Source organism: Varanus komodoensis, unplaced genomic scaffold (assembly GCF_004798865.1).
Source record: "Varanus komodoensis strain SLA01 unplaced genomic scaffold, ASM479886v1 scaffold14_1, whole genome shotgun sequence".
Classification (NCBI taxonomy): Eukaryota; Metazoa; Chordata; class Lepidosauria; order Squamata; family Varanidae; genus Varanus; species Varanus komodoensis.
Genome location: NW_025335438.1, coordinates 19,587,748 through 19,606,774, shown reverse-complemented (window position 1 = coordinate 19,606,774; position 19,027 = coordinate 19,587,748). Strand labels below are relative to the sequence as shown.

Sequence of the window (19,027 nt, the reverse complement as noted above, 5' to 3'; positions counted from 1 at the left end):
GAGGAGGATCCAATCCCTTTTAGGAGCTGCAGACTTGGGGTCAGGTTTCGACTCCTCCCACCGGGCGAGCTGCGAGGAGCAGGGGAAGTCTCTGTTGTCAGGAGGAGCGTCTTGAATGCTTGTCGGATTTCTGCCTGCTAGCCCGCCAATTAAAGTAGATTAAGACAGGGAGAAGTTGAGATTTAACGGCACTTTCCCCCGCCTGGGTCAGGAGCTGCGCAGGCAGTCCCTCCAGAAGTGACAGTTATTGATTAAACTAAACATGAGCGAAAGAAAGAAAGAAAGAAAGAAAGAAAGAAAGAAAGAAAGAAAGAACAAAACAAGCCTGCTTCCCAGATGTGTGATAATGAAAAGGCACAGGATAAACTGTTCGTTCTTATTAGGGGCAAAGAGCAGAGGGTTGAGGGGAAACCATTCCAAGACAAATAGTCCCGTTTAAGACACTAATGAGCGGGCCTTTGGCTTGTCATGTGACGCTTGCTATTTTTGGAAGTGAAGAGGAGTTTAGCGGAGAATGTTGAATAGATTAAGGAAATAGTTCGTATTTCTCCTTGAATAGCTGGCAGCAAGAGGCATTGCCCCGATCCAGCTGAAGTTAACCCTGTCCCATTGAAATGATCCGGAGCTGAACGCAGCTAGCTTCAGCTGGATCTGGGCCTGTTTGGAGGTCCGAAAAAACTCCGATTCAAAGGGAAAAGTCGGTGCTGTGAACACGAGGGCTGCAGTTCTGTGCGTGCTTACTTGGGAGTAAGTTTCGTCGGGCATAGTGGGGCTTTTCTCTGAGTAAACATGCACAGGATGAGGGCTAATTGAGTTCTATTTCTATTTTCAAAGGTCTTGCTGCAAAGAATTTTGCATTTCCTTCCTGGAGGAAATCAAGTCAGTCCTGTAATATGGCTCAGCAAAGAATTAAACGTTTTCTTCCTATTCTTCCAATCTGCTGAGAAAGTCTCTTGAGAGATGGAGAAAGGACAGGTAAGAAAAATAATATATGCATGTTCGAATCCTGTTTTCCTAACAGCATTGCTAAGAAAGTAGCTTTAGTTTTCTTTGAAAAATATACCCGCCTGCCAGCCTGCCCATTGCTCCAGATGTTGGATTACAAACCCCATCATCCCCGAAAATGATGCAGTCCAGTACAAACTGGAGGCACCAGATGAAGGAAGGTTGGAACACAGCATGAATGGATTCCTTCATGGCCCAGAGGGGAGCACCTGGTTCTCACTTGGGATCCTTGAAGATCACAGGGCTCCTGGAACTGTAAATCTGGAGGCATCATGCAGCAGCTAAGGAATAAGATAGAAGAAATGGTGTAAAGGCACAGAACAGCTATAATTAGCTTCATGTCTATGCTGCCCAACAGCCTAAGCAAACTGGTCAATTCACAGCAATTCATAAGACACTGTTGAAGTAACAAAAATACAGCATAAAAACAGATGCAATAAAATACAGCATAACATGTCACTATATGAGTTTTTAAAGCAGTTTGTGCTTCTAAAACAATTTCAATAAAACCTAGACCTGTTAAAATGGCTGGTATGTCCCATCCTATGCCACTGGAAGCCTGGGAGAAGAGGGTAGTTGGAACCTGGAAGCAAAAGATAATGAAGTTGGTGCTAGGTGAACTGCAGGGGGAAGATCTTTGTGCAATAATAATACTTGTTATTTATTTAATTTCTATAATCCCCCCACCCCACCCCATAGGCAAAGCTTTCTGGGTGGTTTGGAACTGGCAATGCGACTACTGGACCCCTCCCTTGTCACTACCCTCCAAACTTATCTTGGAGGTGGCACTTGGAGAAAAGCCTCAGAGTAAGATTGGAGTGTCCAAGCAGATTCAGGTCAGGAGAGCAGTTTGGTCAGGTAGTGTGAGTGTGAGATGGCAATATTTGGACCACCTGTAAAGTTGTTGTTTGGCTTTACTGCTGAAAAGCCCCGCAAGGTCAGTTGCCAGCATCAGTCAATCAAGTTCTGTGAATGAAGCAGGGCATGATAAAAACCTCATCAGGAAGTACTCTTAGCATACCATATGGTATCACACTGCTTGTTTGTAGTGTTTACATAATACCAGTGTTTAAATGAAACTTTGTATAACATTTTTAATGAACAAACGGCTTAAACTACCAACACTTATATAGGCATATTGTTCAAATCAAACAGTAGACACACATATCCTTACTGTGTTAATATTCATAATGAATTCCAAAGTAGATATTTATACTTTGGAATACACTTAAATCCTACTTTTCCTCATGCAGGCATGCTACAAAATGTACTAGTAACGAGTAGATCAAGGAATATACAATGAGAATGCAGGGTGAAGGAAAGTTGCATAAAGACCACCCCTGCCTTCTCTGCAACAGGTGTTGGAAAGGAGACATTTTAAAAAAATCCCTGTGGTTCTGTTAAGACTTGTAAGAGCAAAGTGCTTTGTCAAGCTGCATAACTTCTTTATCTGGGAGATGCCAAAACGAGTGCAGAAGCAAAGTTATCTGCTTTCATGTAGAGATTTAGCTGTTAACAGGCTCCAAGGCAAGTGTTTACCCATGAGAGGTTTACCTTTTTTAATTAATAAAGCACACCTCTGCTGTAGAAACTTGAATATTTGCCCCATAACAAATAGTATGGTGCTTTCAGCTTGCCTGGATCAAGATGGGGTTCAAATGTAGAGTATGTTTAATTCCAAATGAATTTACATATTGTTGCCATCTTTTATTATTTTGGGATATCATCTCATTTTTTTCTCAACTGCAAAATCCCACTTTTAGATCTTGGTCTTTGACAATACCTCTTCCATGCTCCATCCCTGCAGCCCAGTGTTCTTTAATCAACTGTGTTCTCCTTCTTCAACACTGCATCTCTTGTTTTATTCTGTCATCTACCATTTATTTCTCTGGGAAAATCCATGCAAAATAAAATAGGTCTGTTCTAGACTCAGTAGCTTGTGAATGTCAGCCATAGATTACTGGGCAGGATTATGTCATGTCTGTGACACATGGCTGATGCTAAGTACACATTAAGTGGTAGGATTAGGGTTTTCCTTCTCAGAGCAAAGCAAGAGTGTCACCTATCCCTTCCTTAACAAAATTTTGTGTAGATGATCAATACATGATGAAAATCTTTCTGCCATGTGGACTGCGTGAAATGTTTCCCCTTTGGCAAATTTTCACACCTGTTTGAATTATAGAAGTCCTGGGATGTTTGGTACAGAAAACTACTTTCGTATCAAGCCGGTCTGGCTCTGCTTTGTGGGTATCGTTCTGGAGAGCATGGCATTATGCTCTTTTATATCAGCTTACAGTTGAATCAGCTTGTATATGTGACACACAAGTTGGAAATATTCTCATTCTCCATTGTCTCATGCCAGATGCAGTTTTGCCAGCATCGCAGTGTAATTCCATGGTGAATTAATCCCCTGGGCTCTAATATTTAGATTTCTGTATAAATCATAAAGCCCTGACATGTCAGCCAAATGGCAGGGCTAAGATGAATGATGTTGGGCATTGGGTGCAAGGCATGTTATTACATGGCTCTGGAAGGATATTAGCAAAATACTGTTACCTGAGTGAGGTTAGCTGTCAAAAAACTGGGTGAGTCCTTATGAGGACTACATGAGTCAGAGTAAACAGGTGTCTAAAGTGAAGTCAGAGTGGGCAACTGCATCGCTCTCCTGAAAAAGGTCAGAGAGATCATAGTGCCAGAAAGGAAGAACTGACCCAAAAGAAAGCTCATAGTTTTATCAGAACCAATGTTAAAAGCAAGGCACCTTTCATTTTAAAGGCTCAAGAATGTAGTGTTTTGTATGGCTCACATGGCTACTCTTTTAATTCATAATCCAGTTTTCTGAAAAGCCATCCACTGCTATACTGATGGATGCCTGCTTAGGGATGATACAGAGTTTTTCAACTTTGAAATGCAATGTATGCAGCACTTGGTGGACTTGACAGAAAAAGGACCAATCATATGTGGCTTTTCTTGATCCACTGTTTTTCACTTCTGAAAAGAGATTTTACATAGTGTCTCAGAGTGTATGCTGATTTCCCACTGGGGTTGGTGTGGAAAGAGGAAGCTTCAAACCCAAAGTTAGGACTGTAGGTGGAAACAGATTTTTTTTCATCTAAGCATGCTGCATGACATACAAGAAGGTAAGGTAATTCAGGCTGAGGGTCAAATGTAACTCTCTGAGGTAGCACCATCAGCATCACCTCTTCCCCAGCTCCATCCCTTTCTCCAACCACCAGTTATTTGGTAGCTTTTCAGTTTTTGTGATTCCCTCCTTCCTTAAAATGTTGAAATGGGTGTTCAAAGACTTAGTGGATTGCAATTAGAACTTTAAGCTACACTACCTCAGCTTGTGATTTTGTATGTTGTCCCTACCCTTCTATCCACCACTGGAATGCAGCCTCCAAGCTGAATCTGGGCCTCAGGCTGAAAGAGGTTCTCAAGCACTGGAATATAAGCTTGTGTTGTCTGGTTGGTCCAGGAGATACAAGAGTTGGCTCTAGGAGTAGGTGAACTGCCCTTTTGTTTAAATAGAATGCAGAGAACAGGTTACGCTCTTATTTATTTCCATGGTGGAGGGACATGGCTCATCCTGAATTTTCTGAACTCTATCCCTCCATTCCTCCCTTATGTGGGCTTGCTGATGATAGTGACTTTTTATTTTATTTTACAGATACAAACAAAGGTGGGCAATGCAAAGGAACAGTAATGTGAAGGTATAAATCATTATGTTACTTTATTTTCAGCACCATCAAGGAAGCATGAACAGTGCACTACACATCCTGGTGACATCAGCTCATGGCAGAAGTGATCACTGGCAAGTTCTCACCTTGAAAAAACTGTTTTTTCCCTCAGACATTTGTGTGATAAAAAGATAATCACTAATACACAATAATGATTAATACATGATCTATGTGAGATGGGGACATTTTAACATTTAAGTTTCTCATCCAGCATTAGTTAATGAATTATTTTTTACTAAATGTATGCAGGTATATGCTGGGCACAAATTAAAAAAAAATGGAGGATAACAAGTTGTTAAAACTCACATACTACAATTTGGTGAATGCACTGTACTCCTAAGGAAGTCCTACTGTGTCTGCAAGTTGGTTATAGCTAGCTACTAATTTTAATCGCAGATATTTTTTTTAACACGCATTGAAAATATGGTTGAAAAAGGCAATCATCTCATCGTATCCTATAGGCAAATAGGATACAGATAAAATGAATAGATAGCATGATAGATCTGGGGTATTTAGGTGATTTACCCAACTTTTTTCATAGAAGTATTCCAAATTATAATTAATAACTTCCAGAAAAGAGGGCTAAGAGAAGCAGAATATAGAGAAATATTTTTTTCTGAAGCAATAATAAATAGCAGCATCATGCACTTTATCATCATCATCTTCTTCTTCTTGTAAACCCTAATTAACAATGACACAAAAATAGGCTTAGTATATCCTGCCAGTGCTAATTCAGTGCTTCAGTAGAACCCGCACCCTCCCTTTTTTCCCTGATACATCATAATGCTGGGCATTGATTACTACTTTTTATACTATCCAGTGAGGCCAGCATAGAGAAAGTCCCACTTGAGTCTCAGGGAAATGACGTAGGTTAACCAAGGAAGCAATCTTTTGGCTTCCTGACATTATCTTGTCACACAGTGTCCCCTCCCCACCCTCTCAGTTGGTATACTGCACGGGGGACTCTCTGGCTTTATATATCAGCCCCAAAGAGGAAGCAAAGGGACATGCCTGGGAAATGGGGAGTGTATGAGGCTGAAGTGAATGGCATATGTCATTTCCAAACAGGTCCCCAGCACCTTCAGCATCGGTGGCACTTCACCGAGATCCCTGAAAATGGTACAAACCCATGATTTTTTAGATAGAAAAAAGGTCTACAATTCTAGTATTCTCCAGCCTAAGAACAATCTCTATTCCAAAGCATTTTTAGAAATATTTCAAGTATAGTCACCAAATAATTAAGCTGGAGTATCTGGATTTCAGCCAATTTATTCCTTTTTACTGAACAGTACTCAAGTAATTTGGATTCAATGACTGGATGGCCAATTGGACATGTGTTAAGTAAAACTTCTATATACATACAGAAATTCCACTTTACAGTACTGAGAGTGAACACTTCAATTAACTTGAGAAATGCTCTATTTAATGCTTTATTGCAAACTTCCCACATTATTTATTCCAACATATTTTAAAGAAAAAAATCTGATACCCTCTACTTCAATACACTACTGCACTACTGATTTCTCATGTTTTCCTCATAACTATTTCCATAAGTTTTCACAGCACATCTGAATGCAAGGTCTGGCTCACCCATCAGTCCTGCAGGTAAGTAGTACTTATGGTAAAATGCTGGCATAAACCTTGGGTTCACACAGCCCTCCCACCAGGATGTAAAATGCCCCATGTTATGCGGGGACAAATGTATGGCTCATTGGTGCTCTCTTCTTTTTTTGGTTATAGATTGCCACACATTCATTTAATTCATTGACATGCAGTACCTCTCTGACATGGACTGATTTGAAAACAAGCAGTGAATGTTACTGTACAGAGTTGCCCTTTTTATAGCCATAAAACTTCATCATCACATTTCATTACATTTATATCCCACTTTTTTCCTCTTGTGAGGAACCCAAGGTGGTTTACATAGCTCCATTTTATCTTCACAACAGCCTTGTAAGGTAGGTTAGGCTATGAGTGAGTGACTGCCCCAGTGTCACCCAGCGAGCTAGAATCCAGGCCGCCCAGGTCCCCACCTCACTGGCTCTATGTTTATCATTATCTCTCATTTGCTGGCTCTCATTATCAGTGATGCAAAAGAGGATAACACAGTACTGGTACTAGATCATTTACTGCAATTGTCAGGCTAAATGGGACATTGGTGAGGCTCAATTATCAACAGACGTTACACATTTTATTTGACTTCTTCAGTGCCAAAGAATTCGAATTTTCCTTAGCTTTTTAAATTACAAATGGTGACTGTTTTAAACTGATTTCCTTTCTTAGATATTTTATACAGTGCAATTTGATGTAAGTTTACTCAGAAATAGAGGCATTTTCTAAAGGCATTTATTGAGTGTCCAATATTTCTTATTCATGGTTATTTAGAAATTCCAACCTTCCCGTATTGCTTCCATGTTTAACCAGCACCTTAACAACTTGTTTTAGAGCAAGGAGAATGCACCATTTCATTGTGAAGGGAACTTTTGCACCATTCCATTGTACCACAGTGCCACTTAGGGGTTCTACAATGGGAAAACAAGAAAGGAAATACTCAGAGCTCAGAGTTCAGCTCTGTGATGAAACTGAAAGTAGATGCAGAGAATTAACCGCTGATAGGCCTATGCCGAAAAGCTCTTCCAGTACTGGTTTATGCATGTGTACCTCATCACTGTGTTCAGTGGGGCTTACAACCAGTTCCAGGCAAATGTCTATAAAATTGCAGGCTTTTTATCTTTTTAACATTCTTTTATCTCACAGAAATGCCTTCAGCACTGCTTTCCTTGGAGGAGACTTTAGTCTGAGTCCCATGTCTAGGAGACTTACTTTTTAATATTATGGCCAACCCTGTCAAATGATTCACATGCTTTTTATACTTCTGAAATGTCCAAAGGAAACTAATGATGGCAATTGCATGAGACAGATGTGGATTGCAGATACAGTATGGATGAAACTCCTCCTCATATGTTAGCATGAATGTGCAACTTAAGTGGAAATGCTGCCAGTGTGTATATCCTGCCATCAATTTTTTAAACTGCTCTTGCTCCAGGTCAGTATGTGAAGCATCATGGTACAGGAATACAAATTATCCTTCTGAAAGAAGTAATTACATATTTATTACAATAGATGGAATGAGCTGCCAGGGCTCAACCTGGACACCTGTATGTGGTTGCTCCACATGGTTGAGCCACTGAGCGGCATGTTTGGAGCATCTGCCTAGGCACTTTGTAGGCCCAGCACGGATGCAATTTGTTCAAGCAGGCAAGAAGGGATATATGGCCACTCCCTCGGCCAGTTAAGCCTTTCTTAAGCATCAAGATCTTCAAAGTTGTGATGAATTCCTGTATCCTTTAGTTCTTGCTTGCTCCTTGGGCCAGCCTTCTGGCTTGTCTGTTTGTCCTGAATTTCTCTTGCCCCTGACTCCTGGCATCCTTCTTGATTGTGCTTCCTAGTTTGTCTCTTGACTCTGACCTACTTTTTGGTCTTGATTCCTCTTTGGGTCTGATGGCTCCTGCTTCCCAGTTCATCTTGCTGCTCACAACCCAGCCCTAGATGATTTACTTCAAGGCTTGCAGCAGATGACATCAATTTCAAAGTAAAGTAGAAGCAAGATGTAACAACTCTAACCATATCCCAGTGAAACTGAAGAGCTTCCAAAGCATGCTTGGGCTGAAGCTTTGGGGAACCTCCAGGGGAAGAAATTCCATGCTGGTGGTGCAGTTGACAAGTATTTTTTTAAACATGTCAAATGGCAAACATAATTGTCAGCATTTGTAGTTCTTATTATCCAGGACAGTCTTTTAAAAATGAGCCAAATGTCTTTCCTAATTGACTGTAAAGAATGATAAAATAATGCAGTTATATTCTGTGGGGTACTTCCATGTTGCACACACCTGGGCTGAAAAAACAAACAGGAAAATTTATTGTGGAATGATGAGTCAGCTGGACTGTATTTTCTGCATCATATTGAGTTATGCTAATCTTATGTCAAAGCAATTTTTCAAAAAGATAGAAAGATTTAGAAAAGAATAATTCCCCATCCAAAAGAATAAAGCAGGCATTTCAAGCACCATTGCATGGTTGGGAAGAGACACCTGCTGGACACAAGTACTCTCCACACACCAACCTCACAGGTTCTTTTTAGAGAATAGTGTTTGCTAAAACCAAAAGGAGATAAGTTGTGCCACCAAGTGGCCCAAAAATGAATTTCACATACATTAAAATTTCTCAGTCCTGTAATTAACAATGGATTGCACTGATGAAATAGCTGTGTTGATTGGAGAACCACTTGAAATCTGCAAAAAGCTCCTGAACTTTTTAGTTTAGTAAATAACATGTAAGCAAATTCTGGGACACTGAGCATCTTTTTCCTTGATGTTTTTTAAACCTTGCTTAGGATTGCCCCTTTAAGGTTTCTGCATTGAATTTTCCATGGTTTGACATTTTACTATACATATTACTGGGTGCAAATTACTGTGAGGTTCTCCAGCTTGAAACCCATTAGATATGAAAGAAACAGCATGACAGCACAAATGTGAATTGTGCCTACTTATTTGCCGGGTATAAGCATATCTGTTCCAGATAGTGCTTTTCATCTTCTGACTTAGTCTTGTTCACTCTTGACTCCTCCATTTGTACATTTTGAGCTACATATCCCTTTCACGGTTTGCTCATAACACTATAAGGTGAGAACAATTTTAATGATTTATCTTAGACTTTTAATGAACAACAGTGAGGCTCCAGGCTTCCCAGCTAATTTTTCTTGGGAGCCCTAGTCTGGCCATGGCCTGGAGTTTCTACATCTGAAATGTTTCTTTCAGACCTGTGGCAAAAAAATATCTCCAGGCAAAAACTCAATGAGGTTCCATGCAATTTGCCTCTTGCTTAGATGGTAACTTGGTTGGACTAGCCCTGGACATTTTGTTTCCTGGAGGACAAGAAACAGAAGACAGAGGATGGGAATAAATGGCAGGAGAAAGGTCACCATTGGATTCTGTATATTGGGACCAGTGCTTTTCAGCCTATTTATGAATGACTTGGAATTAGTAGTAAATAGTGAGGTGGCCACATCTGCCTATGATAGTAAACTTTTTAGGGCAGTGAAAGCCAAAAGAGATTGTGAGGAGCTACAAAGGGATCTCTCCAGTCTGGGAGAATGGGTATCACAATGGCAAATGCAGTTCAATAGAAGCAGTGTAGAGCAATGCACACTGGGACAAAGAGTTCCAACTTCAATTATACATTGATGGGAACTGAACTAGTAGTGAGTGAGCAAGAGAGGAATCTTGGGTAGTAGCGGACAGCTTGATGAAAATGTTGGCCCAGTGCTTCACAGTGCTACTGTGAAGAAGGCAAACTCCATGCTAGGTACAATTAGGAACAGAATAAACAGAATTGCCAAAATATTACTTCCTTTTCACAAATCGTTGCTGCAACCAAAAAGTTGGAAAAATGCAGAGAAGGGCAAATTTCACTATGAGATGTGGCTACAACTGAGACTGTTCAGCTTTGAAAAAAGGCGAAGGGGAAACACGATAGAGGTGTTTAAAGTAATGTATAGTGCAGATAAAGCGGAGAGGGAGACTTTTGTTTCCTCTTGCATAACTCTTGAACCCAAGGTCATCCCATGAAGCTGATTGGTGGCAAGTTTAGCACAGAAAAAAAGGAAGTAATTCTCCACACAGCTTATATAAACTATGAAATTTGCTACCACAGGAAGTGGTGATGGCAACCAATCCAGATGGCTTTAAAAAAAAAAAAGGATTGGACAGATTCAAGAGGGAGGGGGCTATTGGTGCTTACTAGTCTTTCTGGCTATATGCTGCCTACCTTACCATAGGTAACACCCCTACATACACCAGTTGCTGAGGAGTTTGGGCAGGTAGAGGTCTTACACCCATCCTACTTGAGGGCTCCTGTGAGCAGCTTAATTGTCACAATGTGTATGGAGTACTAGATTAGATTGACCTTTGGTTGAATGTAGCATGAAAAGCATGGCCTTTCTTATGTTCTTATAAGTAATATTGCCATTCAACAGTTAGCCCCTGAATGGCAGACTGAACAGGCAAGCACCAAAGTAACCTGATCACAACCTTCCATCCTATGTTGCAATGTATTGCATTTCTACTTAATAATGATAATGAAAAATTGTAACTATACATTTAAATTAGCCTATACAATTTTTTGTGAATAGCTGCCATATTCTGGCATCTTTTTTGATGTTTCATAAGTGTCCACCCTACTTCAAAAAGCACTGGCAGGAAGAATGGAAGGGGGGGCAGTGGCAGGAAGAGGGGAGCTGAACATGGCTACTTGACTCACTTCTAAGGCAGGGATGGGCAGAAAATAGATCTCTAGATGTTTGGGACAGTGACATCCAGCTTTCCTAATGCTTGGCTATGCTGGCAGGAGCTTCTGGAAGCTAGCCCAAAACATCTGGATATCTTTTCTTCCTGCCTCCGCTCTAAGGAAGCCAGTGCCTGTAGAATAGCTCTTGACTCCCCCACCCAAAGGTCTTTCCTGCATTTTGCTGTGGAATTTTGCTCAAACAAGATGGGAACTGCTGTTTCTCAGTTTGGCTAACCTGCTGTCTCCTAGAACTGTCTACTGGTGTGGGAATACCATTCCTGCATACTATCTCTTCCAGGGGTGATGGGTATCTTAAGTAAAATATTCATTCAATATCAAACCTCACTGAAAGGAATCAGTGCAAACCAGGAATACAAATAAATGTTAAGAGTAAATGATCACTCCTTTGAGAAGTGAAATTCCTGAATTGAAATGTGTCTGCTCTCCCCCTTCTTTTATAAGACTCCTGCTGCATTTGGATAACAAATATTGCATTCCTTTTTAGATTGAACAGGAATGGAGCCTCTTCTAGCATGTTAGAGTCCATCAGTTATAAACATGCTAGCTCTAAAATCCAATCAGATGTATTTCATTTTTAATGAGCAAGCCAAATGCTTTAAAGGCTGCAGCAGAGGTACATGGGGAAGGGGGTGGTGTGGGGAGGCTGAACTCCAAGATCTATGGGATGGGAAAATTCAGAGCACACTGCATCTAGTCCCTCATAAGTGTAAATGGCTGGGAAGCAAAACAGTGGCAGAACAACATAACATTATGGTGAGTATTCAAACAATATTTTGCATAATTTGCTGGAGAACATTCCAGTTGGAGGCCTTGGCAGATCATCAGGGATAGTGCCAATCATCTGGATGCAGAGCGTGGAGGATTCGGTAATTCAGTAATCCAGATTTAATCATCCAATTCTCTGTTTGGCACTAGTGCTGCCAGTGCTGTGTGTAGAACTAGTGCCAATTCCTTATCCACTTAGGGATATACAAAAGTGATCTTGCTTCTCTTATGCCCCCAGCATAAGTTGGAATAAAGCTAAGGGAATGCTTTCACTTGCAACAGGAATCCCTGAAAAATGATAGAAGTTTGGTCCCTGAGTTTCATTCCAGCAGTGAAAAGTCTTCTTGGGGTACCAAAATGTCTGCTTTATTGACCAGTTAATTATGCAGTCATAAGAAGACATACAGGCCAGCACTTGGCAGAGGTCCTTTCTCTATGGAGGAAGGTGATCTTCATAGTTCTTCCTTCCCCCTGAGTCACCCTGAAAAGCTGCTCTGGAGGACTGGCTAGCAGATCCTGTGGTGCAGGCAGATGTGACAGAGTGGGGAGGAGAAATCAGCAAAAATTCCACAATTGTTGTTTTCTTTCAACAGGGAGCTTCCAGTGCCCTCAATGAACAGAATAAGCAATTCTGTAATGGCCAGCCTGAATCCAGTACCTAGGGTGCTTGTGGCTTTACAATTCAACACATCATTTTTCAAATCATGAGACATTAATCTAGAAGCAGAATGGGATTAATAGTGTGGAGTAACACTATCAAGTTGCTACCTGATAGAATTTATTAAACCTCCAAATTAATAAGATAAGAAAGACTGTGATATGGAAACATCCAGGAAGAAATTTCCATAGATTTGGCAATGAAACCTGAAGCTTAACAGTTTTTTAAAAGTGTTTGTCCTTTCTATTGTACAGCATCATTAATATCTGTGCCCATTTATGTATCTATGATTAGGACTGCCAACTTTTGTTTTGCTTCACTAGCACTATTTATGTGCTCATAAATTTAATAAATTTAACCCTAACCCATTCCCACCCTGTTGCAGGATTAAAGTGTTTGTTTAAAAAATAGCAGCCCCAAATTGTGATAGTAGCTCATTAGGGGGTGGGCAAAATCCTAAAACGGTATTTGTCTGTACAGCAAGACGTATTCAAAGCCAAAAGTTGAGCCTAAAGTATACATTCTTGTGTGTGTTATTTCCAATTGCATTTCCAATTAATAAGGATCTGTTTTCACTCATTACACTACGCAAGTAGATGAGATTGTGCATTCATGCATAGAGGTTTCATGTGACCATGACATCTCATGATCCATATCTAAATGCTATAAAATTGATTTTCTGTTAATCCTACGTGAGTGAAAGCTTCTTAAAAATACACAAGAACTTTAGAATCACAATGGGAACAAATTAAATAATGTAGATTTGTAATGTGGGAAATTGAAAAAAGTTATATTACTTATATTTATTTTTAATGGGGTTGGCCACACTTCAGTACAGAGTGAGGCAGACTGAAGCTCATGAAGGTATCTAATTACATGGGTGGCATAATGTTTTTATGAAGAACTGAAAATGTGCACTAGATTATTGTAACTTAGTTTGGGATGAATGTGTGTGCATAGGTAGCTAACAGTTTTATTTGGCCACAATAAATGTGAATATTTGTTAACAATGTCATGATAAAAACACTGTTAAACAATAGTAACAGGCAGATCCTGGAAGTGTGAGAGCTCACAAACCCCAAACCCTGGCATTCATCAGAAACTTATCAAAGAATTTTGAAAGAGCAGATCAGTAGTAGTTAACAAGCTTCTTTGAAAGACATCTTGTTTCCTGTTATGACATTCTTTTACAATCTATATTCATACAGAACTGTTGGTGCACGTTCTGAAGCATATTGATCTCTATCTTTGCATATGATTAAGGCCTGTATGGGATACCCCATATAAACTGAGTGAGTACTAAAATGTACTTTGCTGTGTGCATGTGTTCTTTGGTAGAAAAGCAATTTAGAAAGGGTTCCTTGAAATACCTTGCAGAAGTATTAACCCTGCTCCCCTCCACATTTTCTTGTATTACATCTTGGAACTGTAAATAATTGGCCTGGCATTGTTACCAGTTGCTGTACACAAGATATTCAACAAAATATTTTTATTGTGGCACAACATTTAAGCAAACAAACAAACAAAAAAAACCTGGCATGTGTGGGTTGTATAACTATTCTCCCCTTCAGTTAATACAGTAAGCAGGAGAAGAAAAGAAAGAACAGTGAGTTGGATTGACTCCTTAAAGGAAGCTACAGCCTTGACTGCAGAACAGTTAGGATATTTTGGAGAGCTTTCACTCATTGGGTCACCATAAGTCAGAGGTAACCTGATTGTATATAACAGCAACAACAGCATAGAAACTACTTGAGTAAGTTTCTATTAGCTTTGTGCTCCATTGTGGATCCTGCAGCGCTTGCCTATTCTTCCTGGCAAAACTGATCCTCTTCTGTCAGGTTGGATGGCAGCCATTCGTGAACAGCTGCTTTCAAGCCTTGCCACAGATTCTCAATTAGAGTGAGGTCTGGGTTTTGACCATTCAGTTCAAAGACATTCAGATTCCTGTTTTGAAACCATTTTAGTGTTACTTGGGCTGTGTGTTTAGCATTGTCCTGATAGAATACTAACCTCCACCCCCATCCTAGGTCCCTTGTAGACTGAAACAGGTTTTCCTCTAGAATTGTCCTGTATTTGGCATTATCCACCAGGCTCATCCTGACCAGTTTCTCAGTCTCTGATAAGGGAAAGCTGCTATCATCACCATGCTTTTTGTGGAGATGGGGTTCTCAGATCAATGAGCACTGCTGGCTTTGAGCCACACACAGTGTTTTGTAGCAGGGCCAGAAAGTTCTATGTTGGTCTCATCAGACCAGAGAACTTTTGTCCCTGAGTTAGTTCCCACAAGACTTTTTGCAACCTACAAACAGACCTTGAAAAGTGCTTGTTTCAGCAATAGGTTGTTGTGGGGTTTTTTGCCAGCTTTGTGGAACATCTTGTTGATTAATGGTTGGTTTCTTCCATCCCAACTTCGGAGGTCTCCAGTTCCTTCAGAGTTACCATTGCTATCTTGGTTATTTCTGTGACTGATTATCTCCTTTCTTAGTCACCAAGTTTTGAAGGACAGCCTTCTCTAGGAAGTTGTGCTTGAGCCATAGTCTTTTCATTTTGCAGCAACAGATTTAACAGTGCTCTGGAGGATGTTCATAATTTGGATGTGTTTGTTCGTTTTTTATAAGCCAACCCTGATTGGTGCTTCTGCACAACTTTATTCCAGAGTTGTATTGACAGCTGCTTGATGCTGCTTTTTAGATGTCCTTTCCAACAAACTGGGATATTCCAGAAATGAGTGTATTTAATCAGAGATCATATGGCACTGGAATTGCCACAGGTGGGCTCCTTTCAACTCTCTATTCTGACTTCTGAGACAGTGGGTTGCACCAGAATTTATTTAGATATTTCACAGTATAGTGGGTAAATACTTATGCAAGCAAGAAGCATCAGTTTATTTCACAATAAAAATATTTACAGTTTCACAGTTTTGAGTATCTTGTGTACAACATAACAATTATATATATATATATAATCATATATTGATGAAATGATGTATACATCAAGTGGTCAATCCATTTCAATTTCAGGTTGTAACAAAATGTGGAAAAGTCAAGGAATCTAGGAGAAAATACTTCTGCAATGCAATGTAACTTGACAAGCATTGTTATCAAGAACTGACAGCAAACCTCGGACATTGTCATCATGTGTAATCCTGGCATGCAGGTAGACCCTGTGTAGTAGGTTCCTGCAAATGGAAAGCTGCATATTGAAGAAAATAGCTTGGAGTGATAGTTTGTAAATTCACTGATGGAGTTATTTTGTTCAGCCGTAGGAATACCATAGAGGCTGTTTTCATGTGGATAATGCTTGTTTTTATGCAATTACTGCTTCCTAATTGTTAGAACTACCCAGTGGCAGGCAGATTTGATTATTATGTTCTTAGTTCAATAGAATAAGAAGGCAGACACTCCTACAATTCTTTGTAATTGTTTGTAACAACAGGGCAGCTTCTTTGTATTTCTCATGCTGCTACCAGTTTGGTATACTTAGTTGTCACCTGTATTGAAGGGAATTTCAGAGACATTTCTCTATCTAGTGTATTAGCTTCCTTCTCCAGTTGGATTAGATTAAGGCACCTTTATTTGCAATTACACACAGTCAAACTAAGATTTCTCTGTAACAGTAAGGATGTTTACAGAGCCACCTCGATTGTACCGCTAAGCATATGCTATATAGGGCTGTAATTTATCAGGAAAATTATAAATGTAAACTTACAACAAGTTAACAGTTCATAGTACTGCATATTGGCATTAAATATCTATAACATGCTACTCACTTTATTAATTAATTTGAATATCTTATACAGGATATACAAAACCCATGTACCCAATCTAGACCCACCTAATCTCAGTTAGGTTTCCCTGTAGGACCTTGCCTTCCTCTCTTAGCTACATTCCTGAGGCTTTAACTGATGTTTTCCACCTTCTGGGGAGTTCCTCTGAACATACTTCTAAAGGCTGAAATTCCTCTCATAAGGCTTAGTTACCAGCAGTAAGAGCTTTGAACTAAACTATACTGGTATTTTTCGCATTGTAACCCAACCCACCATCAGAACGTGGCCCTTTAGAATGAAATTCAGTCTTCAGACAGACTGATGATCTGTGTCTCCACAGGCTCTGTTTGCCCACAGTGCAAGATATTCCAGTGGGAGAATTTTGACTTGCAGGGTGTTTATCAATATGACACAAAACCTCTGGGAAGAACTGTGAAAATATCAAAAGCTTCTGATAAAACTTCTTTTTAATGTGGTATATTTTCTATTTCCTCTGATAATTAGAACAATATTTAGAATGTTTGAAAGTCCCTTTGTGAACAATATAGGCTCTGTGAGAAATGAAAATCAATTTTGGTTGGAGAAAGCCCTCCCATCAATTTTAGGATATTATATGGACTAGAAACTGATACTAGGATACTACATAGAATTTTCAGTTTCTTAAGCATTGCATGATACCATATCAGCTCGCAAAAAAGCAAAAAACCATGTTGAAGCTACATATTTATTTCTCAATGAAGTGTGAATTATAAACCTACTAGTGTAACTACTGTTCCACCAGTGGGTGTCTCACAATTGCTCCACTGGACAAGCAGAAGTGAAAGATTGATATGCTAAGAATATATGTGCAATTAGACTGCATCCAGGAAGTTGTTAAAAATTGATCAGCCCTACTTCTTACTGGCTGTCTTTCCTGAAATCCATTTCTAGACAACAAATAATTCTTGCTTCACACCTGTATTCCAGAGTAATTATTGAAAACCATTTTTACTGATACTTTACATTACAAAGACACATTCATACCCAAGAACCTATTTCACTTGTGGTTCATGCATGAATTCCTCTGCTAATTATGCAAGTGTATCTTTAGAAAGATTGTGTCAATGAAGTTGGATTACACTTTTTTGAGGACTGTAGCCAGGGATAAGTGGACACCCTGAAGGTCCCCAGTAACATATACTCTTCTACCAGAGAAACACTAAAAATGCTATTTACATAGCTGCACTCCTCTTTTTCCTTCTCCTTCTCCAGCAATGTTTCCCCTTCCATTTCTTCCTTCTTCCCCTGGAGATCTTGGGCATCATGGGATGGCATACACAGGAAAATTGTTAAGACCTGATCACTCCTAGAATCTTCTTTATCCTCTGCTTTCTTTTCTAGGCTAGAATCTAAAAGAAGAAGTGGACACAGAATTGCTTTCTCCAGCAGCATCAAACAGTGAAGGGAAGTAATTAGTATCAGTATTACATTGCATTTAACCCTGCCTTTCTTTTGGAAACCCAAAACATCTTGCAAGGTTTTCCTGCTTTCCATTTCATTTCCATTTCCAAGTTTCCATTTCACAACAACAAACTGTGGAATTGGTTAGGTTGAGAGAGAGAGACTGGCCCAAGGCTTCATGGCTGGACTTCATGGCTGGGTGGGGACCAGAAGCCAGATCCCCAAGGTCCAGTCCAATACTCTTAGCACTGTGGCACACTATGATTCTGAGAGCCATATGTTCCTCATCTTGGACAGCTGCCCAGAATGATTACCACCATGTAACAGCTGGCTATGTCCTTGACATTCCCTTACTATTTTGAGGAATTGATCAGACTCAGAAAAAGACAGTCTGTCATTTTTTGTAAGAAACATACTCCCCTTGTGTAAAGGGCAGTGCAGTCAGAAGAGACAAAGCACAGTCCAGAATCTTTACTACTTCAACCTGGGAAAAAGAATTCACTGGGGAAATCTGTAGATGTCAAATAACTAAATGCAAGTCAAGAAGACAACAACATATGTTTTTCAATTGACCCCTTGCAATTCTGGTGCCTTTGAGAAACAGTGGTTCAGCTAAAGACTGAGAGAAGAGGAGACCCTGTATTAGCTGTTTGCAGTGCTTTTTTATTTTTTATTTTTTAAAAATGGTGCCGGAACTCACATCTTGTTCATCTTTTATTTAGGGTTTTTTTAGGGTAATCTTTTATTAGCAGGACCAGTGGTTGAGAAGTAATTAGGTTTTTTTTTTTTTTTTCATTTTTAAATTTGGGGTCACACTTTTACACTAAAAATTTTAAAAAGATTTTCAATTCACCAACTTTTTTTAAAATAAAAAAATTATTTACCTTTTGCACGTAGCCAGTCACTCTACACACACCAACACTGTGTAATGAAACATAATGGTCGCCACCCACAGTAAGCACTCAGTGTGTGACCACACGACCAATCACAAGCTGAGCAGCATCACAAGCCGAGCAGCGCCATCACAACCAGCGGGGACACACAAGCAGCCCGCATGCACCATTTTAATTATTTGCTGCCAACCTGCTATGCCCGACAGGGAGATTCAAAATCACGTGGAAAAATTCGTCGAAAAAAGGTGCCAGAATGCTGTTCCGGTGCGTTCTATGACAAAAAAAGCCCTGGCTGCCTGTATAAGTGCAAGAAAAGCCCTGCAGGATCAGACCATTCTGTCCTATCCATCTGTTCTTCTCCAAGGACTGGTATTGAGAGGCATATTGTATCTGA

At 39.9% G+C, this 19,027-nt stretch overlaps 1 long non-coding RNA gene across 2 annotated transcripts; it reads left to right on the top strand.

Annotated features, from left to right (window-relative positions):
* The first annotated feature begins 105 nt into the window (after positions 1–105).
* Positions 106–18,482, top strand: LOC123020437. Of its 2 annotated transcripts, XR_006414099.1 has the most exons (4): positions 607–747; positions 835–975; positions 4,749–13,826; positions 17,681–18,482. It is a non-coding gene; the product is annotated as an uncharacterized LOC123020437 (long non-coding RNA). The 2 variants fall into 2 exon arrangements; XR_006414098.1 differs by having other exon boundaries at positions 106–747; positions 4,749–18,482.
* The last annotated feature ends 545 nt before the right edge of the window (positions 18,483–19,027 follow it).